At 31.6% G+C, this 12,371-nt stretch overlaps 1 protein-coding gene across 4 annotated transcripts in view; it reads left to right on the forward strand.

The window, feature by feature from the left end:
• Asx (transcriptional regulator additional sex combs) overlaps positions 1 to 12,371 on the forward strand; it is a 422,683-nt gene that overhangs the window by 211,331 nt on the left and 198,981 nt on the right. The window lies entirely within an intron of this gene.

Below are 12,371 nucleotides of genomic sequence, written 5' to 3' on the forward strand. Positions count from 1 at the left end.
TCATCTTCACTAAAAGGAAAGTATTGCACACCTCTAACAGCTCTTTCAATATCTCATGTTTTGGTTGATTAAGCAACTTACAAACAGAATACAGATAAATTTTTTAAAATCTTATCTTATTAGGATATATAAGTAGCGATAATACACTGTTTATCTTACCACAATTTAATGGACCGCAAAACACAGCTAAAATACTGCCAGGCAGTAGGTCAACATGTCGATTGGGGCGCTTTTCTTGTTTTAAAACAGCATTGAAACTAAGAACTCTCAACTTTATGGATTGCTCTTTAAGTCCTATGTCTGCACTGTATGACGGTATGACTACGACTGAGGTATAGTCCATGAAATCACTGCTTATATACTTTCGTGGTTGCAGATTTTCAGACTTTCAGACTATACGTACAATAATTTTCTTTTCTCTAGTTTAGTCATGATCTAACCTCCGATGAGTGATTATTATACATGATTGGAAAGAACGTGGTTTTTTTTAACAAGGTTATAAACACTTAACACGTTAACCTTACATGACAGGCTATCAGTACTGCTGTCCAGGTACTAGACTTGTAAAACGTTTTTCCAGAGGTGGCCTAGAAATAAATCCACGAAACGAAGCGTGCACAGAGCACATTGTAAATTTTGACGATAAGGATGGACCTGGAATTTCTTGTGTAGCATTTTAAATATGTGGTTATAATTTTACTTGCTTCGACAGCTTTAGCAGTATGAAGCTACCTTTTTATTTAATGCTATACTTGGGAGTTGATAAGGTTAATTATAACTATGAAAATTATTAAGACTTAGATTCTTTTACTTGTAGTCATTGGTGCTTTTAATTTGTATCGAGGAAATTGTCGAAAGGTATAAAAGGTAGTGTCATTATTAAAAATCATTCATTTGCTCTTGAGCAGTCATAGAAGAAACATTGACACTTAGTCTGTGTGGTACTTTTTTTGTATTAGAAGTGCAGTACTTTCTGCCTATCGAATCCTAACATTCAATTAAAATTCTAATATTAGCGAAGGAAATTACAAACTTTACTTAGGTGATCAACTGGTTATTTTTCCAATAGGCAGGTACGAAATTTGTTATGTCGAGTCATTTTTAGTGGACGTATTACAGCCAAAAAATATAGCTATTGATGTAAAACTTTACAATAATACACTTTGTAGTGTCCTAACGTGTAATTATACTGTTGATTCAAGACTGGAAGATTCTATAGGAATACATTCAGGTTTTACCAAACGAGTTTTAGAAGATAACGTCACTTATAACTCAGACTCAACTGTTGCTATTCTCCAAGTAAACGCATAACAAGTTAAGTGCAACATCACTGTTTGAGCCTATATAAAAAAAAAAAAAAGTTTCATACAATTTACGATTTTTTTCACCACGATAAAAAATTATTAAAGTTCTGTCAAAGACAATTTATTTGCTGATTATTGGGCGCGCTTTTAATCACATTTCACGACGTATACTTGACAACGATGGAGAATCAGTTAATTTTGGTGGAGAAGTCATAACGATAAGATTGCACTTGCGAGTAGTTGAATTTATCGACATTTTCCATCCAATACGATATTGCTACGGCAACTCAACTTTTATAGTTGAAACTACCGTTTGTAGAAAATTGTCATACGTTGCACGATAATTTTTCCTAACACACATTAACCTATTGCTTGTTTTCCAATCGATCGCATTGCTTAATACAATGCGATGAGAAGAGATGTCAAGAAACTCATGTTAAATAGTAGTAGGGGTAGATGGTAGTCGTGAAATTAAAACGTAATATTACTGTCAATGTCCTGTTATTTTATATTTTCATTCACCATATGTATTTCTTCTATCGATAACGATTGAACAAAAACTATGATGCAATAGTGATTTTATCATTATATGATAGTTTATCGGTGAAATATTGTACAATATTGTTGCCTAATTTGTATTTATTTGTGCCCAAGGACTACAAACTATGACGCGTACAGAAGGTGATTAAGTGTTTCCTACCATGTAATGCTTGTACGTGTTTATGTAAGCATACAACAGACAAGCTATAGAACAAGAAAGAGAGTGAACCTTTTTGGTTTTTTGTAATTATAATACTACTTTTGTCTAAAAGTATAAATTTTCTGATATGCCTGGCCTTTTCTCATTCAAATCTAAGTAAGCGTTTCATTTTATTTTCAGCTGTGGACTATTTATTCATAGGATAAAATTAGCTTTTCGGTTTGGGAAATTGCTATTAGCGCGAAAAAAATCTGGGTAGTAGTTAAAAAATTTCAGAACAAATCCAAATAGTTTTAGACTCCAAATTGTGTCAGCTCACGGCCCAAAAAAAAATGGTAATTGTTGCCAAAAATGGTTTTTCGCGTCTAGAAAAAAACTGGAGAGTTGGACCATAAAAGTTTTGTGGGTGAGAAAAATGCGCAATTTCAAGACGAAGAAAATGAACTCTGATAGAATAAAATCGGTCCAGCCATTTTTTTGCAATTTATAAAAAATTTCTACGTAGGACCGTTTTTTAAAAACTCTATAACTCGCTTTACTTTAAATATTAAGTATCCACGGAAAATAGCCGGGTTTCAACATCGATTTTCGCGTACTTCTGGAATGTTGAACGGAACGACGTTTTGGAAGTATATAGAATAACTCTTGACGAGTACAATGCCATTTGAAAAATGGCAATATGTTGGAAAACCAGCCACGTCCAACTTATTTGCAGAGGGACCATTTTTTGCTTGTTCCAGTGGTTGAGAAAAATTTAACAACCGATCGTCTTGAAGTTGGGTGTAGGTGTTAAGGGATACAAGATACGAATACCTTGCTTTCAATTTTTAAGTCTTAATATTTAAAGTAACGCGAGTTATAGAGTTTTAAAAAAACGGTCCTACGTAGCACTTTTTTATGAATTGCAAAAAAATGGCTGGACCGATTTTATTCTATCACAGCTCATTTTTTTTGTCTTGAAATTGCGCATTTTTTTCTTCCGCACAACTTTTATGTCCGACTCTCCAGTTTTTTTCTAGACGAGAAAAACCATTTTTGGCCACTATTACCATTTTTTTTTTGGGCCGTTAGCTGTCACAATTTGGAGTCTAAGACTATTTAGATTTATTCTGAAACCGTTTAACTTCCACCCAGATTTTCTCGCGATAACAGCAATTTCCTCAAGATAACCATGCTTTTTTTATTAATTTGATCTTGCAATACGCACTGTTTTAGAATCTTGTACTTTTCGTATTCGCTAGTGCCCTTTTTTGTAAGGGCGTTTTTCAAATTTAAAATTATTTTAAATTTGGAGCAAAATGTTTATCTTATTAGCTTGTTGTTCTAAGCTATTGTACATACTATTGATAAATTTAATTCATCGTCTATTTCAAAATTGCAAGAAGCCTTATTTTCTTTTGAACGTACGAGTTTAAATTGGATCCTTATTTTAGAAAGCCATGCACCAACCGACACTTGATCGTTTTTAACTTATCAGTTGAATGGTAAAACAAATAGTGGTATTGTCGTTCAATTGTATCACAACTTTCTGTTCAAATAATCTTGAAACTCTCTTTGCTGTTATTATTTTCGTATCTTTTTTCAAACGTTCGTTTTGTATGGCTGATGTGTATGTATTTACCAATAGTATGTTTAGCTTTTTTACACCACATCTTCCTCCTTCTAAAGAACTTTTTTTATAGCACAGGTTTTTTCATACTCTTTCACGCTATTTTGGCATCGTGTAAGTTAACTTTTGGCTGTCACATTTTTGTACTAATATAAAGCGTATGTTCGTTAGCGTGATTAATATTTCTTATCACATAGATTTAACGCCTGGAGTTCGTATGCGCCAAATATCGCCGTACTTACTCTCTTATCGTTACATAAAGTTTCTCAACAACTACAGTCTGGATACTAAGGGTTTGCATGAGTCTGAATAGGATATCATGTCGCTTTAATACAGTCTTAAAATTCCAGTCTTAGAATAACAGTTTACAGTCTTAAAATAACAGTTTCACAACAATCTATGAGTCGAGAAACTCAATATATTTTAATGTTTATTATAAACGATTATTTTGTATACTCAAATGGTGAAGAATAAGATAACAAAACTCAACTTTTTGAGTACTGTGCTACAAGTATTCGTTTCGTCGTAGGTTAAAACTTTTTACTTTTTTGTTCGCCAAATAGACTTAAACTTAGGACGTATATTTTTTTTTTTTTTTTTTGCTTTATTACTTTTCATTTCATAGTCGTTATATAAGAAGGCATCAAAATAAACATTATTTAAGCTAAAGTTGTTAATTTGTTAACCACCAAAGTAATGAAATACAACTTTTAAAAATTCTATTTATACATCGGTCGTGTTGTCTAGCTTTGAACTAATTGTAGATTACATTCTTTCGGATGATTCGTCAAGCGTAATACGTATCTATATGAATTATCATTAAAATATATAGTGCTATGAGATATTTTCCTTAAGTCCTCGTAAAGCGTTGGCTGAGCATTTTGTACGCAGCAATGACTACATTACTGTACAGTTGAATAATGTAGCTTTATCTCTGTATTGACAATTGGCGTACAGAACATTATTATTCGGTAAAAATTTAAAAAATCTCTTTGTTGGAACTTGTCAATTACTTAAAAAACTCTTCTTGCTATTTGACAACTACGTAGTTTAAAATACTTTTTAATCAATTTTACCTTAGAACAAATGTAAGCAAAGCTTTGCCATCAATTACAACTCCTAATTTTTTTTATTTTGTTGTAACCTTATTTATTATCTTAGTGATCCCACACTCATAAATAGTCCTGGCACTAAGAGAAGTTAAGCATGTAATCTTAAGTGCTTTTAAGTACCTAACGTATTTATATGTTTACGAGGTCACTGATTCTGAATTTCGAGGGTATTAGGCTCAATCTTTGTCCCATTTTAACTAGAGCCCATTTTTAGCTTAGAATTGTTGTTTAATTACTTTATACAGGAAAACTTGCAAAATTCTATTTTAACATTAACAAAATGTTTTAAAAAATATATTATACTTATACATTTTCTCCGAGTTGAAATTAAGGTTGTAAAAAAATCATACACTTAGGCCTTTTATTGCTTCATTGTGATGCATTATAGAAATAAACTAAGAACTTAAGTTAGGAAATCGATTAATTTTTTTATGTATTTAGGCTTTTAGAAAATATTTAGGCTCTTAAAGTAATACTTTTATTGATTGTTACTTAAAAAAATCATGTAATTGTCAAAAAAATGTCTTTATTGCTCACGAAGTATATAAAAAATGCAAACAATTAAATGAACAAGAAAAATCATATAGTTCTTATTAGCATCGCAATGAAATTTTCTCTGTTTTCTGTTGGGCTTGTCAATCGTGCTTTCTTAACTCATATTAAGTGTTTTAACTTGTCAGTCGCCACGTGAGTGCTGGCGAACCGCAGACAAGTGTTACTTATTGGCATTTAAATTGTGTTAACTTAGTTTCATACTTTTAAAGATGTTGCGAGTTTCCACTTTTATTGAGAACGTTGTGAATGTCGGGGTGGACTCAGGTGTCCCAACTTATCTCATATGCCTAGTGATAGTTGAATTTCATCTTGATAAGCTGATGTTTTATCCAACTCAACAGGTCAGTATTGGATATTTGAGAGAAAAATGGTCTCATAAGGACTTTGTAAATCCGGCGTTGTAAAGTGATCCAGTGACCACTGCGTGAGTATGAAAGAGAGCGATTATACGCGTAAACGTGTGAGTATGTATGTGTGTGCGTTCTTGATTATTCTGGGCTGCTGCGTAGCGCTGAGCCACCAGTCTACGTCTGTCTGCTACGCGCTATTCACACTGCTTTGTTAAACTGCTTATAATTAACTTACCTATTGTAAAGTCTATATGCGAGGGAACTCTGCTTGTAGAATTTAGAAATATTAATCTTGTTTCATAAATTTTCAAATCATACTTAAGTTACAATATAGTCTTGTCGAATGAAAATTTTGTGTTGGTGTTTCATTGTTTAATAAGTGTTAACTCGTGTTGTACACCTGAATCTGACTTCTTTTGCCCCTCTTTCTCTCCTTTTTCTACGTATTCGCCTACTCATATAAGTTACACAGACCACTTTATATTTAAGCTTAAATTAGCTCAATTATTCAACGGTCAGGAAATTTGGAAAGTAAATAAAGACAAGAATAGCAATAAGATAATTTAAAAAAAGTTGTTTTATAAAAAAAACAAAATTCATTCACTCAAGAAATTCGTATTATGCATACAATAATTTTAATTGTCAACGTAATTCTATGTCGATTAATATAAGGTTTTATCTCAATGCTCGGAACTATAAACCTTAGCAGTAACGCCAATAACAGTAAATTAATCCAGAATAATGAGGTTAACAACTTATAAAAGTCCGCGTGAAATTCTATTAATCTAAAGTTAATGTTAGCACTGTCATCTCTATTCAAATAAAGGCGAGGGTGAGAACCATATTTTTTAGTGACTTGACGAGTCGTGCTTGTTTTGATCGATGGCTGCAGTTTTTAGGAATACGTTGTAATTGATACCACCTCCGCAACGAGTGATCAATAATATATTTTTAAACAAAAGACTTAAAGCAAATCTTAGGGTTGATGATTATAACAAGAATTTGACTATGGTCTGAGTACTCAACTATGTTTAAAGAGCTTGGACTAATAACATGACCTTTGAACTTTTTATCTGCGTTTATAAATTATATCACGAACAAAAGAAAGCACTTCATCGATGTGCATGAAAATATACTGTTTCGATAAGAAATTATGAGCTCTGAGACTTATTCGAGTGACAGCATACAGCAATTACAGCAACTAAACTGAACAATATGATTGATTTAGTCAACCCGCAAAAAATAACGCTGCTTGCCTATCTTCTTAGTCACGCACAATTTTAAGCGATTTGGAACTGCCTGCCAATAGAGCAATCAGTGGATTTTAGGTCCTCATTCTTAAGTGCACAATGCGCAAGGTCTTCTTCGGATTTTCAGGAACTTACTTAAACAAGTAGTGATCTTCGACCTAAATTTTTCTTACGCTCAAGAAAAACTGTCTAGCTTTTTTCTAAAACTTGACTCGAGTCCTTGGCAGACCCTCGAGCCCGTGATACCGCCGACGCCGAAAACCTGCGCGTATCCCATTTTAATTAAGAAAATACATGCCTCCGGATAACAGTGGTGCTTATCTGGTACTGATTTGCCAATTTCCTTTCCTGGTGCATAAAAAAAACCTTATCAATACATGTAAGTACTAAGTACTCACCTGTAGTGTGTGTATTATTTTTTTGAAAAGTGGAAACCTAACAATTACTAGTAATGGCTGTGAAATTATTTTACGGGCTGCACGTAAAAAAAATCCTTATTGTTAAAAACACTGAAAAGTTCAAAAGCTAAAATTTATTTAAAATCACGTGACAATTTAGTGTTACAAAACATATTCAAATTCAGCAAAAGTTAAAAAGAGTTAAAAATTCAGTTAACTGAATTAATTTAACGAAGCGTGTGGCCAAAATAACTAAGAAATTCTTGGGACACTATTTAAATACTTGATAAAATTTTATTATTATTTAGTATTTTATATAATTTCACAAGAAATGATTTTTATTTAATAACAGATTCGTATAGTAAAAGCAAAAAAGTAAGAATATTTGAAAATCAAAAAATTTAAACTGAAGTCGTTACTTCAGATAATATTTTACGTTTTCAAAACTCCTTTACATACATTGAATAGTTTAGCTATACATTTAACATACAACCAATTTACATCAAAATCTATGAATAATTTTGTCCATAATGAAGACACACAGTCTGGTTTAAATAGTACTCATGACACTGTTTTAGTACTTTTTAATACAGTTTTCAAAAACATTCGCAATAGCATAAGTTTCCTTCTACAACAATTCAAAAATCTAAAAAATCTCTTGACTAAAATTTAGTGGGTCCAACTTTGAAAGATTGTATCTAACCAGTTCAAATTTTGCCGATTTTTAAGTCGTATAGTTGTATTATGAGCTTCTAATTATATATCAGGTACTCTGGACAATGTAGGCGTTCAAACGATACCAAATTTGTCAATTTTTAATTTTATTGTAAGCGATAAAGGTCATAAACCAACACATAAAGTTATAGTTTTACTCATACTGCCGTATCCTATTACAAAATATTTTACGATTAATGCATCTATGTATAGTTTTAAAAAAATTTTGTGTTTATGACGTAGCTCAATTTATTTAATACTATACTCATAAGATTTTAAAAATCTGACCATAATGCTAGGGAGCTTTCACATGGCATATCTTGTACAGGCGAATATTTAAAATATAGTGAAGCAGTTCATATTTTTATAGAAACTAAAATATTTAAAGTTAATGTAGTAGATCAAGTATTAAATGGCTCACACAATGCAAGATCTGTAAAAGTATTTTTCTTACTTGCAGAAGCCCTACACTGAAAAAAAGCCAGTATGGCTTGGCTGTAAGGTTACTATACCTTGTCGACTCGTGCAGCTACTTATCAGGCTAGGTTAGTCTGAGAGTCAAGCAGAAACTTGTGTCCAACGTACCGAAGTTTACAGAGCGCTCAGTTTGTAGCCGTTCACATTTGCCTCAGTTGCGAAGCAGTTTCTGCTTGGCTCCCAACCTTACCTAGCCTGACAGTAGCTGCTTAGGTTGGTAACCCATACTGGCCTTTTTTTTGTTTGTAACGATTGCAATTAAATGCTTTTTCAAGTCAATATAATTTAAGTGCTACGATGATCAACTTACTTCTATAAGTGCTTTACAGGCAGCTTTTTTCAAAGAGTCTTTTTAGGTATGTAAATTACTTTTCAAATAATATAATAAACACTCGAAAAAATTTTAAATAATTATAAAATTATCAAGGAAAAACAAAGTAACGGGTCATCTACGTTTAAATCAGGTAACGATGTCCTAACACTTGTTGCGACATATGATTCAAGCGAATCGTTCTGGAGATTGCCTTATGTACATAAATGAATGACAAAAAATACTTCTAACTTTAAATATTCTAAATCGCGCTAATAACTTATGTAAGTGCATTCTTGACGTTATATTCGAGTTTCGTGGGAGCACGATAAGGCAAGTTTGAGGAAGCAGACAAAGCTTCAGCAATAGTGCAGTTTCTTAGTTGCTATTTGCATACTCGAATTTTATAACAGCAAAAAATAGTTATCTGAATCGGAGTACCTCATGTCTTTTGGTTTCACTTAAACTCTTAAATCCTACTCTACAGCTTTACCGAAAAATATGGACCAGAAAGTCGTTGAAATAACGAAAATGAGACATGTGTATCTCAAACTGCTCAAAACAAGATTTTTTCAGGTTCAGTCTTTGCGAAATAGTCTTATCGCTCAGTAAGCTGCGAGTCTAATTGTTGAAAGATATTCATAAAAAACATTGTACACAATTTCGACAGCAACCTAACGTGGCCTCCTTAAATGCAACATTATAAATACTTCTTGCACTTACCAATATTTGCTTTTTTTCTTTCATCAAGTGCTTGAAAGTAACCATAAAGGTTGGAGAGTCAGTTCTGTTGCGTCGTTTAAGCGAATATAAGACTTAATTCGGTGATTCAGCTACGTTTTAGAAGCGTGCATATGAAGCAAATGTAATGCTAAGCTTGGTGACTAAGCTGTTTGAGAAATGCTCAAGCAAACAAGATCAAGGACCTTTGACTTAGGTTACGACGTTAAAAGCAGCTACCTAATCATCATTATCGCCACGAGTTCTCTCATATAAGCTTAGAATCATCGTTGCGCTCAACCTTGTAAGATCTTGTGAGTGCATTCGCGCAGGCAGTGGCTAACCAACGATCATAGAAGTAAAATAAGTTAAGAAAAACTACAAATTGAAACTTTATAATTTGAATTATTTGTAAAAATCGACTATTTCTGGCTTAAATTACTATTCATTGTTTTTTCACAATAATTTATGTTACAAACGAGGTTTGTAGAAATTTTTAGATTCAATGAAAGAAATAAATGACTTTTCTTTTGTCAAAATTAAAAAATTTCACCTAAAACCGCATAGAGAAACTATTTATTCTCTATTCATTTAGCTTAGTCATATCAGGTATATATTTTTTGCGGTTGGCAATGCTTATATTCTGACGTAACTAGTTATTGTATGACTACATAACGAAAAAGTGGTGGCAGGTATTATTTCTTTGTCTTATATGTACCGTAGCTTTTGGTCTAAAATGCATTCCACCCCCTGTTTGGAACATGGTAAAGCACGTCAAGGCGTTCAAGAATAATGTCTTTTTTTCATTATTATCAATGTATGTAGAAATTATTAAATTACATAAATCAACAAGTAATACCCTGCCAAAGTGAAAGAAATTTTTAAGTTAAAACAACAGTTAAAATTTAATTAGCTGCAGTAAGCACTTAAATGTTAAGAGCTATCGTTAGAAAAACCTTATCGCAAAAAGTTTTTTTTTTATTGAATTCTTGTAAAAATTTAGTTTGCTAAGTAAAAACTGTTGTATTATAGTAAAATATAAAGTATGAGAATTATATCAATTTGTTTATGTTGAAAAATCAAATTCTCTACAGAATTCGAAGTCAAAATTGAAAATACAAAATTTTTTTCACTGTAATATTATATTTTTTAGCGTTCTTAACAAAATCTATTTTAAAAAGTGGATCTAGCCATACTGTAAAGATCAGTAAAGCCAAATGAAGTTCTAAATTCATGAGTGTTTGATGAAATCATTTTGAACGTCGGAAGAAATCGTTGCGCGTAGTTGAAGATTCCCACAAACGGTATCGGTTTTTAAATTTAGAAGAATTTCGATTGAAAAATATAAAAATTATTATTGTTGTGAAATTGAAATACTAAATGTTGATTTTCGCATTTTTTGCTGTATACCTATGTGAAAAATAGGTTACAAATGATCTTACTACCACTGATCAGTAGATAATTAAGTAACTGACAAATTGTTTTGGCTATTTTTCAAATATGATATCCCGTATGGAAGTCATAAGTGAAACTTGAAGAAAAAATTCGGTTGATAAAAGGTTACGCCAATTTAATAAGTTATAATTAGTTACATAAACTATTTGTTCCTACCAATAGTAACGATAAAAAATTTGTCGAGCTTATACAGTTTATTTGAAAAAAACAATTAAATAATATTTACTTATTTAATCACGCATTTTTTTTTTGCACCCATGTCGTCTTTTAATAAGAATTGCCACTGTACCTATGCACCAATATTTATCATAATATAAAATATTAAATAAGTTGCAAAACGTTTACCCATCGAGAATGTAAAATCACGATGTCCTTTTTTTTAAATGTTATACAACAGCTTTTCGCAGTAACTATTACTATTATACAATAAAAAAAAAAAAAACTAGTTGTCGGTCTCGGAACCCTTGACAGATGTGAAACATTGAAGAATATGTTATTGAACTCGGTGGTATTTGACTGTCTATGATGAAAAAGTATATATTTTTGTTTCTCTAAATAATCTTTGTTTTATATTTTTATATTAAACATACAGCTTATTTACCAACATATTGTCTTATCAGTGAATATAATAGATAAAGAAAAAGCAAATTTTAAGTTATTTTTATATTTTTTTGTTCAATAACGTATCAACAACAAGAACGAGAAAAAACAATAATACATCGTGAAGAGTATCTATACTACCCACCTACACATAGGTACATACATATGTTTAACAATAGGTTCGTATGTATTACTTTCTATGTCTTTCTGTCTCTTTCGGATACCTGTGCGTAGTCGGATATGTGTGCAAATTTCTTTGGCTCTTTACTTCAGATGGATTACCATAGAGTTTAAGTAAACACAATTGGAAGACCCCGCGAAAACTTTGCATTATGATCAATAATTCATATTTTAGAATAATCATGTTCACAAAAAAGAAATTAAAAAAATAAAAGGAAAAAATTATACTAATTCTAATGTTAATCCATCATTTTCTACAAGCGAAAATTCTTAAAAAAGCATTAAAAAATGGCCTAGTCGTATGAGTACAACAGAGAGAGAGAGAGAGAGAGAGAGAGAGAGAGAGAGAGAGAGAGAGAGAAAAAGAGAGATCGAGCGCAGACGATTTATGACTTTCTCTATCACAGTTACTCTTACAGGTACTGCCAAATTGCCTTTTTCTATTTTTTCTCAATATTTTGCGCTTGTCGAAACAAAATAAAAGTGGTTATTGATAAAACATTTTTTGCCCTACATGCTAGTTTTTTTTATTTTTTCTGTCTCTCAAACCGTTACAAGATATTAGATAATCATACTTTGAAACCTGATTTTCATTTTATTAGACCACTTAAAAATAATTATAACTACTTTATTTAAA

Source organism: Copidosoma floridanum, unplaced genomic scaffold (genome assembly GCF_036245765.1).
Source record: "Copidosoma floridanum isolate Cflo_tuat_1 unplaced genomic scaffold, Cflo_Japanese_pri ptg000008l, whole genome shotgun sequence".
Classification (NCBI taxonomy): domain Eukaryota; kingdom Metazoa; phylum Arthropoda; class Insecta; order Hymenoptera; family Encyrtidae; genus Copidosoma; species Copidosoma floridanum.